The sequence below is a fragment of the Taudactylus pleione genome, unplaced genomic scaffold, assembly GCF_031769625.1.
Source record: "Taudactylus pleione unplaced genomic scaffold, aTauple2 ptg001314l, whole genome shotgun sequence".
Lineage (NCBI taxonomy): Eukaryota > Metazoa > Chordata > Amphibia > Anura > Myobatrachidae > Taudactylus > Taudactylus pleione.
The window spans coordinates 1,110,853-1,127,493 of NW_028285714.1; the positions used below are offsets into that span (position 1 = coordinate 1,110,853).

General features: G+C 39.3%; 1 pseudogene; it reads left to right on the plus strand.

Annotated features, from left to right (window-relative positions):
* Positions 1-8,673: 8,673 nt before the first annotated feature.
* On the plus strand, positions 8,674-15,707 carry LOC148443191 (uncharacterized; annotated as a pseudogene).
* Positions 15,708-16,641: the final 934 nt, after the last annotated feature.

Genomic DNA, 16,641 nt, shown 5'->3' on the forward strand with positions numbered 1-16,641 from the left:
TTGTGAAATCCCCCCAAAACAGAAGTTTTGGGGAAATACCTGCAAAAATTACACATTCCCAGGATGTACGGAGGAAAGCTTTGCAGCAGATATAGGAGGTCTCTATAGTGTCATATTTACTAAGCTCCGGTAGTTAATGTCATCTTCAGGCTTCCACACCGCCTTTTATTTTCAGCGAGCGCCTTAGACTTGTCGGGTATGTACCTGAAAGCAGAGTGATAACGGTAATGATATTCATGTCTGCTTTGCAATTTTGGCAGATATTATCACATCACAACAGCATAGGAATTTCAGAAAGTGATAAATGTGCCCCTAAATTAGGTGATCAATGTCATAATGGGTAATAAAAGATAATGCACAAAACATTGTATTAAACAAGTTTCATGATCCAGAGCAAAGCATGCATGAGCTAGCATCCTATTGTACGCTAATAAAACAGGATCTAGTGCCGTTACATTGATTAGGATGGAGGGCTATACTGTATAAAAAGTGACTTTTCCTGACTCTGCAACATCCCATTTAATTTGAAATTACTGTATCTATTTTCCCCTATAAAAAATATGCTATAAAAGATTCCATATGCCTCTGATCTGCGGCGTGTGTCCTCTATAATAACTGCCTCTGACTCCTGCCTTCCAGATCCCATCCATGTGGCATACACACAGTACTACAAATATATATATACATATATATATATATATATATATATATATATATATATATATTACAATAAAATATGAAGGATCCATAGAATAGGTTGTATAAATAATAAAAAAACTCGACAAACACACTCAATAAAAAACCCATACAAAAATGAGTTACAATGTTTTAGCCTAATAATGTTACAAAGAGGTTAATCATTCTCTGCGGGGCTTGCAAGTGTTTCTGCTGACCAAGTACTGTAGTGGGAGCTAAACACAGAGCAGTGCAGTGGCTGCAGTTTAGGATTTTTTAATTATAAGGATGAGTGAGAATCAGTCTAGCGCAGAGGAGCCAGCCCATCAATATATAGCACAATGGCATCACTGACAGTTTGACAGATTGTGTTTGGCAGTTCTTTATGATGGGCTCTCTCCTGCATAAGTATAGTAAACTGCGCTTTGTAGCCTTATTACAGGGCAAAAAACCCAAGTACATACAAAATGAACTGCTAATTTCAGTATAGATTTGTAGACACCCGACACAGGCATTTAGGAATAGTTGCAATGCATCAAGGCTGTAACTCACCAAATAGTGACAGTGATGTTGTTGTAAACCATTAACTTTAATTCTGACACACCAAACAAACTACATTCCTGCAAATATACTTATGTGACACTGAATGGCAATAGTCGAATGTAGAGTCACACTTCACTACAAGTTCATGATTGGTTCCTGCAATTTTGCTGTCATGAAAAGATCTCTTCAACTTATTTTCAGTAAAGCCAATAGAAGCACCCATATAGTCCATCACTCAGTATATATTTCTCACCTGTGCCAATCAGGGGCTTTTTAAGAAATGAGTCATCCTGTGTGTAATATTAATTTATATAGGCCCATGAGTCAAGGGCATCCAATGCTACCCACCCTGCACTCAGATTATATACTGCTACACAAATTATTATTTTACCTTTTCACTGTACTGGTGAAGCTTTTGGGGCCCTCCTCCCACCTCCCATTCTGCATCCCTCCCTACCTGCTCCCCGACCAGACTTTAGCTTCTGTCCTCCTGGCTCTTGCATTGATGGATCGATTGCCTTGTGATGCATCATTTCTCAGGTGACACAAGATATTTATCCTGGTAGTCAGGAATAGATGATGATATTTCCAAGCAGGACCGACAAGTGCAGTATAGGAGTTGGCAATGGGGACTATTGTGCATATTCAAACTACATTCCCTAGCATACATTTACAGACATCAACAACATTCACAGGCATGATAACTCCCACTTTGCAGAAGAACTGCAACCAGTCTAGTCAGTACATGCAGGTATAAAGGGAAGTTATCAAAAAGTGCTCCCCATGAATGGTTCAAAAATGCAGAAATAGATAAAAAAAACTAGAAAAGAAAGATAGCAGAAATATAAAGAAACAAAAAATAGAGAAAAAGTTATAGAAAATGAAAGTAAATAAACACAAAAGAAACTAAAAAAAGTATAGAAAAGAAGAAAAGAGGGAAGGAAATATATAAATTTACAAGAGAATAGAGAAAAAGAAATACAAATAGAGTAAGAGATATAGAAAAAAATTGAAAGAACGTAAAAAAGGGCAGTAGAAGTTAGGTATAGAAAAATATACAGCAAGGGGCTGATGAAGAGTTAGCCATGATTGCTCCTGCATTGTGGCCCAACCAACCTGTACACCTGGTTTCACAGCTGTCATCATTATCACTACCTTAATATCACTGGTGCAAAAGATTCATTTGAAAAAAAGGTATAATTATTTACAGTATACACGTTACTCTCCATCAACACACTCTCCATCTCCGTTTGTACTCTCCATCAACACACCCTCCTTCTCCATGTGTACTCTCCATCAATACACTATTCATCTCTGTGTACTCTTCATCAACACACTCTGCATCTCCATGTGTACTCTCCATCAACACACTATTCATCTCCATGTGTACTCTCCATCAAGACACTCTCCATCTCCATGTTTACTCTCCATCAACACACCCTCCAGTTCCATGTGTACTCTCCATCAACACACCCTCCTTCTCCATGTGTATTCTCCATCAACACACCCTCCTTCTCCATGTGTATTCTCCATCAACACACCCTCCTTCTCCATGTATGCTCTCCATAAACACATGCTACATCTCGATGTGTATTCTCCATCAACACACCCTCCTTTTCCATGTATGCTCTCCATCAACACATGCTACATCTCGATGTGTATTCTCCATCAACACACCCTCCTTTTCCATGTATGCTCTCCATCAACACATCCTACATCTCCGTGTGTACTTTGCATCAATACACCCTCCACCTCCATGTGTACTCTCCATCAACACACTCTCCATCTCCATGTTTGCTCTCCATCAACACACTCTCCATCTCCATGTATTCATTCCATCAACACACCCTCATCTCCATGTGTACTCTCCTTCAACACACCCTCCATCTCCATTTTTACTTTCTAGCAACACACCCTCCATCTCCATGTGTACTCCCCATCAACACATTCCTAAATATCCATATGTACTCTCCTTCAACACACCCTCCATCTCCATGTTTGCTCTCAATCAACACACCCTCCATCTCCATGTTTTCTCTCCATCAACACACCCTCCATCTCAATGTGCACTGTCAATCAACACACCCTCAACACTCCCTCATTGAGCATACCATACATGCTGATACCCCGTTACCACCTTACTATTACAAAAATAGTAAGGGACATAAAGATCTGGGGAAAAAGGAAGTTTTAGAAGGAGAAAAGAGACTTGAAGCTCCATTTAACTACTTATTACTAGTGATACTAGTAAATATGCGCAAAGTATTTAACATCATTTACCTGTCCGATAAGGTCCTGTGGTTTCCACTGCCTCAAAAGTTTCATACTGCAGAGTTTCCGGCAGCCTACTGAACTGCTACTGGCGATGGGTTGCTAGGTAATGCGTCTGGAATGTCTGGAAGTAAAGTAAGATAAAGATAAATGTATACAGTATAAGGGAGCCACGTTCACATTAAGCCATATCCAGTTTTCACCATACCTGTGACAGCTTCTTCAGCCTCTCAAGGACATCCAGTAGACTTCTGAACTACAATAAACAGGTGATACTGTCACTTAGGTGATTACAGCAAAAAGTGTGTTGGACTGGAGAGGACTTGGGGAGTGTTAGATGTTTGGACGGTGAGTAATCTCCCCCAATGTATAAGGGAGACAGGTGAGATGAAGACAATGCTCCCCTGTTTCTCTATCAGACCGAACCTCACTAATGCTAGCACTGTGTAGATCTAAAGAAGGGAAGTTAACATGTTTAAAAGTTATTATGTTTCTATCTTTGCTAATAATATACCATAGAGAAATCAGTAGCACGGTCCTTCATGGGTTTGGTTTATAAGACAGCATCTATGACGTGGAAACATTATCTGTCTCTGCAATCTACATTTTTACTATCCTGTACCTATAACTCAATGTTACTCAGTGTTACTCAATGTTACCTGACAATAATAACATACCTATATTCTGACCTGAAACAGTGCATGAAATTTGACCAAAACCATACTAGATATGGTTGCTTAGAAATGTCAGTCAGTATGAAACCACTTTCCAAGATAAAAAAAAAAGAAGAACCAGAATGCATCTGTATTATTTCCTACAAAGGAGCAACCATCAAATCCCCATATAGGGTACAGGCATGTACAAGATAGAACTCATAAAGAGCATATATTGAACACAAATGAACTAATGCAGAGTTGAACATACACCTGTTTGAGTAATGTAAAATCAAAGAGGAGGAACTGGGTTGTGACATGTTGAGCTCACACAGGCAAATTTCAATGAGGACATGTTCATGTAAATGCTCCCTATACAGTCCTATACGTAAACGATAATAGTTGTTTTTGCTGACATATCTTTTGCACATAGAATAGAGCAAATGCAAGTGCATACTGATGATGTTAACTAGTAGCATACCAGGCACATATGCTACAATGCCACAGACACAGATGTGGGCACATCAAGATGCGTTCAGCCTGCATGAGCGAATTTACAGTATGCATTTATCCATGCAGGTATCTTTTCAGTGATGTACTTGGGATTTACATCCATGTCTGCAACTGGCCCATAATCATAGTGGTACTCAGTCCTCCACATATATGGCTATGATGTTCCCTGCAATCTGCAAAACACAGCTGTATGACGGTGGGACACATTCACCAATCATTAAAATGAATAGCAGAAATGTTTTCCTTTCTTGGTCACTATTCAAATTCATTCAAATGACCTGCACCCTAACTTACATAAAATGCTAATATATCCATTTCTAAATTCATATCAATAATAGTTGCTGTCACCTTAGCTTTTGACAGTAATCTGATGCTGTTCTCTCATACTGGAAGCAGTAAAATATGACTGTGTGTGACTCTTGGCAGACGTAAAAGGTTCCTGGGTAGGTGTAGATGGAAAATGAAATAACAATGACAAGAACAAATTACTTAAACATCTCATATGTTACAAATTATTTATGTTCCTATTTAGGATGTGTAATAATTAGCATTATCAACACAGATTAAGATCCTTAAACATAAAACTGGGACTGTGCCACATATAGGGAGGTTTTCACTTATAATGATCTGTTGGATAATGTTATAACTTCAGGGTATGTGGATTTTTTTCTCAAGGACTACAGGGTTCTAGAGACTAGTGCATGATTGTCAGCTTATAAATACAGAATTCTGCAATGCTTTGCCACTCAGAAGATACAGTGTGCATACCGGGCAAGATTCAGAGGTGGAAGTAGTGTCAATGTCAGAAGCATGCGGCTGATTTGTTTAGGCTGCGCATGGGGTCGGAAATCTTTGTAGGCACCTGACCCGTACTGCACATGTGCAGTATAGGTCCTGTGTGACCGCACGCAGAGTGGCAGCAGACTGTTAGTGATTGACAGTCTGATAACGTTTGTGGGCGGGAGGGAGTGGCGGTGGCGCTGTTACTCGGATAAGTAATACATGCAGGAGGCATGATGCCTTCTGCTGCATTACCATAATTGCAAGGACGGAATTGCAAAGCTGCTTGCGTGCAGCTTTGCAATTCCATCCTAAGCTGAATCAGGCCCTCTGTTAGCAATGGATCTGCTGGAATTTATAGTTTTTTGGGACGGACTGAGAGAACTGAAACACATATTCTCCATCCATTCCGCTATTACACTGACAAGAATCACCACAAAGGTAAGTGGCGAATCAGCCAATTGGTCACTTCTAGAGGTCTATTTTCCTTCTCAGACTTATCATATGATGATTATCTTTTGTATTATCCGACCACATAGGGTATTGGATTCCCCTTTCTTTAGCGTTCCAAACCTTTTTTGAAACTTTATGCATCTTGTTATATCCAAAATACATTTTCTCCGCCATTTAAAACTACTAATTGAAAACCTTTACCTGGACCCTCTTAGTATGGAAAACATATTGAGGCAAACCTATAAACAACAAATAATGGATCAAGGCTATTCATCATACATTACATAATACAATACATATTTGCTCATATAGGACCTGATTTTGAGTTGCTCGTAATTCCATGTGCATAAGGATCTTGCGATTGTTAGAAAACTGTACATGCATCAGAGCCTGCATACGTAACTTAAAGCAATTGTGGCAACTCCGATTTGTACAGCTTTCATTCACATCTTCACTTGAGTGGGTGCTATTGTCGGCAACTGGGGTTTTAGTTAGGGGTTAGTTTTAGGGTTAGGCAATAGGGGGATGGTTAGGGTTTGGCTGCAGGAGGGGAGGGTTACGGTCAGGGTATTGGAAGGGACAGTTAGGTCTAGGATGCCAAAGGGGATGGTTATGGTTAGGCTGTGGGAGGAGTGGGTTAGGATTAGGCAGAGTTATAGGGAATGTGTTAGAATACTCACTAACATGCATCTGGATTTTCACCATCGGGATTCTGGAGGCGGCATTGTGACTATCGGGATTCTGACCGCCGGATCCTGTACCCAACCCCAGATCACTTGCCCAACTAGTACACCAACTTCAATGAAAGGTGTGTAAAAGTTGTTTACAACTTTCACTTCATATAGTTCTGAGTCAGTCAGCCCTGTATTTTATGTAGCCCTGGATTCAGTCTTCCAGCCATGGTTACCATAAAGGAATAATACAATTTCCATTATTATACTCTATCACTATGCAATCAAGTAGTTCACCTTGAGAAATATATTGTTAAATATATTCTCCTTTTTCTTACATTTATAGTGGTAACTTAATGTAACATACCATAAAGGCGTTGCAATTTGGCAGGGCAGCTTACAATTAAAAGAGCACTGGGAAATAATATCAATGCCTTTATTGCGAGACAATATCAATCCAACAGATATATTACAAATGTCTGTAGTGATTGAAGTCTCCAAAATACACTATGAGGAAAATGTATCAATGCTTCTGTAGAGTGGATAAGTAGACAAGTGGAGAAATTGCCCATATCAACCAATCATCTTCTGCCTATCATTTTACAGAATGCACTTGATTGCCCATAGCAACCAATCAGCTTCAGGATAGCCTGAAGCTGATTGGTTGCTATGGGCAAGTTCTCCACATCGAAAGTTTAATACATTTCCTCTTAAATATTAGTGTTTTCATTAAATCGTTCTTCAATGTCCATTGCTAGATGACACAAATACCATGGCAGACCACAGATATACTGCTTTGAAGGTTACAGTTTATACTGTAAGATAAAAGTGTGTGTCAATGATACAAACTGAGTGCAGTGGCACTTGCTGGGGTGTCATGGGTTGGGTGCCAAGGACCAATCAAACTATCTATGGTCAATGTGATAGGCAAAACCAGCTCTGGACATACAAATTACATGGAGAACCGGAAGCGCCACCGTGTCCTCCACCACATAACTAAACCTAAGGATGAAATATCAGCACAATTTACTTAATTTAATATTTTTTTTCTGAATTTCACAATAAGAAACTTTTGGCCCAGGGGTGCTGTGAAAATAATGATGATACAATAGGACGTCGTGACTCAAGACAGTTTGGGAAACACTACATTAACAAGTTCTGATGTTTAGTTTTACAGTAGACTATCTGTACAAAAAATCACAACCTTTTCATGTAATGAGATTATATAGAGCATAGTTATATGTTCAAAATAATCTGTAAAAGCAGAGACAGGTTCTATTTTGTTAAATTGATATTAATGAATTAAAACTGCCTGCACCACCCTATTCCCAGTTAGCCTGGAAGAGGGACAGCTAAATAGAGATTATATTGTATTCTTATAGCCAATTAGGTATGGGTAGAGCCCTGTCCCTACTCCATGACTAGTTAGAAGGTCCTGCCATGGAGTATGGGGTGGGAGGGGGAAAGCAATGGGAGGGATTAGCCATTGGCTGCTCCTAGCAGGGATAAGTACTGTAGCACACAAAACAATCTGATTAGCATGCAAATACCTGATTTAACAGTCATATCTAATGAGATGGGGACTTTCCCCCCCTTAAGTTTTGAAGCTCTGAATAACCTCAAGGTAACACAAAAGCACCTGTTTCTGAAGTGACCAGTCTTCTTTAAGCAGTACAAAAGTCCTAGATAGTTAAATAGTTGACATCAGCTACAGTGCTTCAGTGAGCTGCAGCTGAGTAAGTACTATAATTCATGACTTATTTGTTTAATAAGCATCTGTACAGTAACATCAAAGAATTATTATTTGCCATGTTCATCTTTATTTTGACATATTAAACCCTCTGGTTTCAACAGACCATATAATCTATAACAGGAGCACAGTGATAGTCCATGCTTTTATAAAAACTGTTATATTAGACTTCTGACAACTGTTGTCAGTCATTTTGTTTACTAAAAGTTTTACCCTTGATCAACACTTTGATGTCCCTCATTATACCTGGGAAGCACGACTGAAGGTATATATAAGACTATATAAGGGTTTAAAACAATTGGAGTATCAGTCATATTTCTCCTCCATATACCTTTCTTGGTACAGTACATCAGCAGAATTTGCCATGTCGGATTCAAAAGACAACCAGAATCATTGTCAAGAGGATAACAAGGCTGGCAAAGAGCATAAGCACTCCTTACCCATAGGGCAATCATTTCTGTATTCAGCTACAGGTTTCCATGGAAAGATTAATTCTTTCAGTTTAGCTTCAGGAGGATAAATTGGTGTTATACAGGTTGAGTCTCTCATATCCAAATATTCCAAAAAATGGAATATTCCGAAACACACAATTGTTTTGGCATGACTGAGATAATGAAACCTTTGATTTTTGATGGTTCACTGTACACAAACTTTGTCTAAGGCACAAATTAATAAAATATTGTATAAAATTACCTTCAGGCTTTGTATAAGGTGTATATGAAACATAAATGAATTTCATTTCTGTACACAAACTTTGCTTGAGCCACAAAATTATTGAAAATATTGTATAAAATTACCTGCAGGCTGTGTTTATAATGTGTATATAACACATAAATGCATTCTGTGTGTATATTTTGGCCCTATTCCCTAGATATTTAATTATGGTATGCAATTATTCCAAAATACGGAATATTCCGTTATCCAAAATACCCCTGGTCCCAAGCATTTAGGATATGGGAGACTCAACCTGTAAAGCACACTGTTATAGCAAGTGAGATGAGCACAATGGTGACCCAATACTTAGTTTTAAATACATTTGCAACATCAATATGTCCTATTTATTTACAGCTATTTATTTACCCTTTATTTACATTTCAAATTACTATATATTTTATATTTTGATATATTCTGGCAATTTTCTAACTTATTGTTGATGTTGAAGCCATAAAATGTTATCTATTATAGGCAGGGCCGCAACTAGGGGGGGCTAAGGGGGCACGTAATCCAGGTGCCGGACTTGAGGGGGCTAAGGGGAGAGGCTGCTGGGAGGCTAGGTTGTTGCTCTTGTGGGTCAGGCAGCCAATCAGCAGAGGCTACTGGTCTGTGAGCTTCAATTGGTTCGCGAGCGGCGCCACATTACAATGACAGTACTGAGAGTTCCCCAGCATGTGGCAGCCCTGTCCCGTCCCGCGCCACCCCGAGCTCACCCACCACGTGGTCACGGCAGGTAAGAGAAGGGAGATGGGGCCTTACTGTGGCTTAATGTGTAAGGAGCCTTACTGTGGCATAATGTGTAAGGGGCCTTACTGTGGCACAATGTGTAAGGGGCCTTACTGTGGCATAATCTAAAAGGGGCATTACTGTGGCATATTTCTATGGAGCATTACTGTGGCATAAATGTATATGGGGCAATACTGTGGCATAATGTATAAGGGGCATTAATGTTGCATAATGTGTTGTAAGGGGCATTTTTGTGGCACAATGTGTTATAAGGGGCTTTACTGTGTTGTATAATGTATTGCAAGGGACATTACAGTGGCATAATGTGTTATAAGGGACATCACTGTGTGGCATAATGTGCCACAAAACCACACACCCTTTTCGTCCTCTTTGTTGTATTTTTTTTGGGGTTGCCAAATTATGAGTTTGTCCTGGGTGACAAATATCCTAGTTTCGGCCCTGTTATCGGTCACTAACTACTTTGTGGTGCTAAAACCATAAGCATTACTTACAATCACTCAATTATTGCCGACATACCACTGTAGTTTTAATTCTAGAATTGTATATAATATAATGTGATGTGTTTACCAACTGCTACTGTACCAACTGTTCTTTCTATAGAAAAGTGTTTTAAGTTGTCCATTAACATGAATAGTATAAGAGGAGCTTATAGGAAATTATTAATGCATTACATTAATTCAGTGATGACAGTTTTTTTTCCTATTATTATCAAACTTATTTAGATAAAGAACATGATGAGATGGTGAAAATGTGCTGATCCTGGATATAATAAAAACTTAGATTTTATTTAACAGCACCTTGTCACACGGGTTTGTATTGATTTATTTTAGATTTATGTTCATATGCAGTACAGATAAAGAGCTGACTAGCTTATCACATCAGCCTCATACTGATACAGAATGGAGAAGAGGGGTTGTCACAGGACCTCTCTGGCAGGCTAAACAAAACCTCAAAAAAGTCCCAGTCCATGACTTTTAAAAAGATTGTAGTGGTGTGGTACCATCTTATTTACCACCCCTCTTTGTACATAATCATTTTTCAAAGGGATTTGTGATTAACTTTGGACTTCTCATTAAAACTAAAAAGTAGGTCACCTAAGCAATGCAGGAAATAATATGCATAACTTACTTGGTCTTGTTGCTTACAAAATGTTTAAATTCCCATGCCAACATTATTATAATTGTAATGGCATTTTTTGCAAGCATTAAGGCCCCATGTAACAATGATCCTTATTACGTGCAACATAATATTTTGTTTAGTATCACAGAAATACTAATGCATATGCTATTGGTATGTAACATTACTTACCTCCCTGGCGAGGTCCAGCAATGTCCCCCTCCTTGGCGGCATTCTCTACACTGTTGCTGGCAGTCTATCACCCAGTAGTGATTCAGCAATGCCTGGAAGACTTTGCTGAGACCAGAAAGGCTAAGCTTACTGATGTTTGTTAAATACTGAAAGGAAGACAAACACCATTTACAGAGCGGTAAAGGGGTTATCTCTTGTTGCAAAATGGGGCCCCAAATCTTGAAGTTGGATAATATTAAACAAAAACCATAGTTACTTTTAAATTGTTGATAACTAAAATACATTTTAAAAGTCATAGAACATATTAGATTGTACAAATTGTTAAAAACGGGTTGGGTTTGAAATACCGGCAGTCGAGATGCCTTGTGTCAAAATTCTGACAGCAGCATCCCTCCCCCCTTCTCCCCCTAACCCTCCATTCTTGGTGCCTAAACCTAACCCTTCCCACCCCGCACCCTAACGCTCCCTGGTAGTTCCTAATCCTAACCCTGTCCCTTTGGTGCCTATACCTAAATGTCCCCCCCTTAGTGCCTAACCCCCACAGTGGTTCCAAACCCTAACCTTCCCCCCCAAAGCCTAACCCTAACCCCCCGGGGTGCCTAAACCTAACCTCCCCCCCCCTGCACCTAACCTTTGGTCAGGATGCCATCTGTCGGGATTCTGGCGTCAGTATGTAAGCTGGCACTGGGATTTAGCTGCCTATGTTTAGTTTCGGGTCGGGATTCTGATGCCGGGATTTAAACAGACAGTTTCCCGGCCATCGGTATTATAGCTACATCCCATTACAAACATAGATAAATAATTATAGTAAATAATTTACATAATTACACTATAAAAGCAATGAGCAGAGGCTCCTATTTGTAAGAACTTACTTACTAAAGAAAGGCAGTCACAATGATGGACAGGGGGCAGAGCTGTGGGAGAGTTAAGGAGGGGGTAAGTTTGAATGAAGTGGTAAGTTTTAAAGGCCCATTTAAAGTCTTGAGGACTGAGGATTGAGTGTGGGATGTCAGTAGTCATAAGCTGAGTGAAGTGGGTGGAGGCAATGTATTTGGTAATGAGACTGGAGATGTAGAGAGGAGAAGAACAGTTGAGAGGTTCATGAATTTGATTATTTGCTGCACAGGGAACTAATGGGGAGTTTAAGTGGTAATAGAGTAAAATTAGATGGGTAGCTGAATTAAGGAAAGACTGAAGAGGGGAGAGGCTGGAGTTCAGTAGGCCAAAGAGGAATATTTAACTTTAGTCAAGGCCAGAGATTATAAGGATGAGAGTTTTAGTGGTTTTCAGGGTGAGAAAGACCATGTGTGTGTGCATGTGTGGTGCGTGTTATAGATACTGTGTACTCTAAACAGTGTTATCTACTATGATTGGCCCTATATAATTAAACAATGATAATTGTGATTGAATACTTATATAACACTTAGAGACTTCTAGGTTACTAATACATATATCCTTTTACTTATAAAAGGGCTGCACTGTTCCTTAAACTATTAATGGCAGGCAAAATCTATCCAATATGCTTTGTAAACACATTATTTAATTTCACATAGGAGAGCACACACCAAAAGAATCCATTCACTGTTATGTACCCAAAGTCTACCAAGAAATTTCTAAGGACAATGCAAAGTGTGAACAAGAACATGGTGAAACATCCAAATCTCAAGAAGAATTCCTTAAACGCCAATCTCAGAGAAGTCAAGAAGAAGCGCCCAAACACAATGAAAATTAATTATGCAAACTACACTAAAAAAACTGCCAGCCAGGAAAAAACAACCTTTCAACCTTCACCTGGATGAACCTGCTAAAATCCAAAAAGAATCCACCAAACACCATGAAATAGAACCTGCTAAGCACCATCAAGAAGAACCTTCCAAGCACCAACAGGATGAAACTCCAAAACACCAAGAGGAATATTCCAAGTATCTACAGGATGAATCTTGTAAACACCATAAAGAACCTGCCAGGCACCAACAGGATGAAACTTCTAAACACCATGAGGACCCTTCCAAGCACCAACAGGATGAAACTTCTAAACACCATAAAGAACCTGCCAAGCACCAACAGGATGAAACTTCTAAATATCATGAGTAACCTACCAAGCCTCTACAGGATGAAGCTTCTATACACCATGAAAAACCTTCCAAGCACCAATGGGATGAAACTTCTAAACACCATAAAGAACCTGCCAAGCACCAACAGGATGAAACTTCTAAATATCATGAGGAACCTACCAAGCCTCTACAGGATGCAACTTCTAAACACAGTGAGAAACCTTCCAAGCACCAACAGGATGATACTTCTAAACACCATGAGGAACCTTCCAAGCACCAACAGGATGAAACTTCTAAACACCATAAAGAACCTGCCAAGCACCAACAGGATGAAACTTCTAAATATCATGAGGAACCTTCCAAGCCTCTACAGGATGAAGCTTCTATACACCATGAAAAACCTGCCAAGCACCAACGGGATGAAACTTCTAAACACCATGAGGAACCTTCCAAGCACCAACAGGATGAATCTTCTAAACACCATAAAGAACCTGCCAAGCACCAACAAGATGAAACTTCTAAATATAATGAGGAACTTTCCAAGCCTCTACAGGATGAAGTTTCTATACACCATGAAAAACCTTCCAAGCACCAACAGGATGAAACTTCTAAACACCATGAGGAACCTACCAAGCCTCTACAGGATGAAGCTTCTATACACCATGAAAAACTTTCCAAGCACCAAACGGAAGAAACTACTAAACACCATGAGGAACCTTCCAAGCACCAACAGGATGAAATTTCTAAATATTATGAGGAACTTTCCAAGCCTCTACAGGATGAAGTTTCTATACACCATAAAAAACCTGCCAAGCACCAAAAGGATGAAGCTTCTAAATATCATGAGGAACCTACCAACCTTCTACAGTATGAAACTTCTAAACACCATGAGAAACCTTCAAAGCACCAACAGAAAGAAACTTCTAAATATCATGTGGAACCTGCACAGCACATACAGGATGAAGCTGCTAAACAACAAGAGGAAACTCCCAAGCACAAACTATTGGACCATGCCAAACACCATCAAGTAAAGCCTCATAAGCATCACCAGGTAGAACCACACAAGCATCAAAAATATGAAAATTCCAAACACCAAGAAGACCCTTCCAAAGATCACCAGGTACAATCTCACAATTACAGTCAAGTGGAACATTCAAAACACCAACATGGGGAACTTCCCAAGTCTCAACAAGAATGCCCTTCAAAACCTCGCCAAGTAGAACCTACATATCAAAATCAAGAGGAACCTTCCAAGGCACACCAAAGGGAGCCTTCTATACCATTCCAAGTAGAACCTTCTAAGCCTCACCACGTGGAACCTTCCTTGTCTCCTCATGTTGATACTTCCGTGCCTCACCAAATAGAACCTTTCCAGCTTCACCAAGTGGAACCTTCTAAACCTCACCAAGTGGAACCTCCAAAACATCACCATGGGGAACCTTCAAACCACCAAGCTGATTCTTCCAAGTCTCATTCAGTGAGCGAACATAAACCCCTGGACGCTATTAAAGGTATTACATATTATATAGTAACAAGTGTGATAGTTTTAGAAAGCTACAGTAGTTATACTGTGTCAAATCACTCACTATGATAGTGTTGTGCTAATCTCATTGAACAAATCTAGCTATGCTGAATGCTAGAATCAAATTATACATCAAATTATACATCCTGAAAACTCGTCTTTGCAGAATAAGCCTCCATTTTCTCTTAAAACATGCAAAATCAGTGCTACCCTGTGTGTGCCTTGCCTCCTCTCTGATTACCCCCTACACTACTCCCTACAAACCTCCAAGACTTCTTCTGTGCAGTCTTACACCTCCTGACCAGACCCTACCCCAACCTTGAACTTTCAAATTCTCTCTCAAAATCCACTGTTTCCCCTATTTCATCCCATCCTGATACTAATCAGTCTGTGCACTACCAGACACAATCTATTGTCTAAGCATCACCCTATGCCTCTAACTTACAAGCTCTCACATGCAGGACCCCCTCTACCCTCTGTCTCATATCTGTTAACTGAGCCTTATTTTTTGGTAGCATTTCAAGGGCCAATTTTTATTTTTAGACTAATAGGGGTCTATTTACTAAGTAGTGTTAGGAGACAGAGTGAAAAGTGATGTCTGTGATAAGGTGCCAGCCAATCAGCTCCCAACAGTCATTTTTCAAACACAGCCTGTGAGATGACAGTTGGGAGCTGATTGGCTGGCACCTTATCACAGACTTATCACTTTTCACTCTGTCTCCTAACAGAGTGAAAAGTGCTGGGTGACCTACTACAGACTCCTTAGGATTCAATAATTATACACATTTTCTTGGCAGCACAATATGAGATGCAGAGGTCAAATCACCATAGCTTCCATTATCTCCATTTATACACTGATAATCTAAAAGCCATGCTGATAACTGTTTATATACTGTAACTTCAGCTTAAAGCAAAATGAATTGAGCAGCTGCTTCTGCACTAGCATACACATATGTAATGTATATAATGTGACTAATTTTGTCTACAGATTCCCACAAGGTTCCCTCATCTGTAGCCAGTCACCCAGCACATGTGAAAGATGAAAAAAAGTGACGTCCTAAATATGAATAATTTAATTCTTAGTATTGTACAAGTAATCCTGCTAACTACATCCTCCGTATCTATTAACACTTTTGTAATGTATCTTTTAATATTTTTTCACCTGCCTTTTTTGCTTTACTGTATATCTCCCAATGTGGTCTTAGCTTATGTGAGCTGGCCCTCTTTCCTGATTTCTTTTTAAATATACATTATTAAATGCATGATCTTATGATCATTCATGTTTAAGGTAATTTAGTCACTTTGTTATATACTTATTTATTCATTTTAGCAATTATAGACGGCTGGATTTTTTGTTAAGCTGAAATTATCTGTACAAAATTTAAAGTACAAAGACTATCCCAATACTGTATATTTTGTACGGTAGATGAACCAACTATAGTTTACAGTTTAAACATAAATAACAAAAAGTTTGCATTGCCAAGTGTAGTGGTGGTTATGTATTATTATTATTATTATTATTCTTCTTATTATGGGCAGCACAGACGGTGTAATGGTTAGCATTACTGCCTCACAGCACTGAGGTCGTGGGTTCGATTCCCACCACGGCTCTAACTGTGTGGAGTTAGTATATTCTCCCTGTGTTTGCGTGGGTTTCCTCCGTGTGCTCCGGTTTCCTCCCACACTCCAAAAAATACTTGTAGGTTAATTGGCTCCCTACAAAATTAACCCTAGTGCGTACGTGTGTGTGTATGTGATAGGGAATATAGATTGTAAGCTCTTCTGGGGCAGGGACTGATGTGAATGGCCAAATATTCTCTCTGTAAAGCGCTGCGGAATATGTGAGCGCTATATAAATAACTGGTAATAAATAAATAATTATTATTAGTGTTTATTTATATGGCGCCACAAGTGTTCCGCAGTGCCTTACAAAGTACATAAACAAATAGATTTATTTACAGTGACTTACAGTACAATACAATACAAT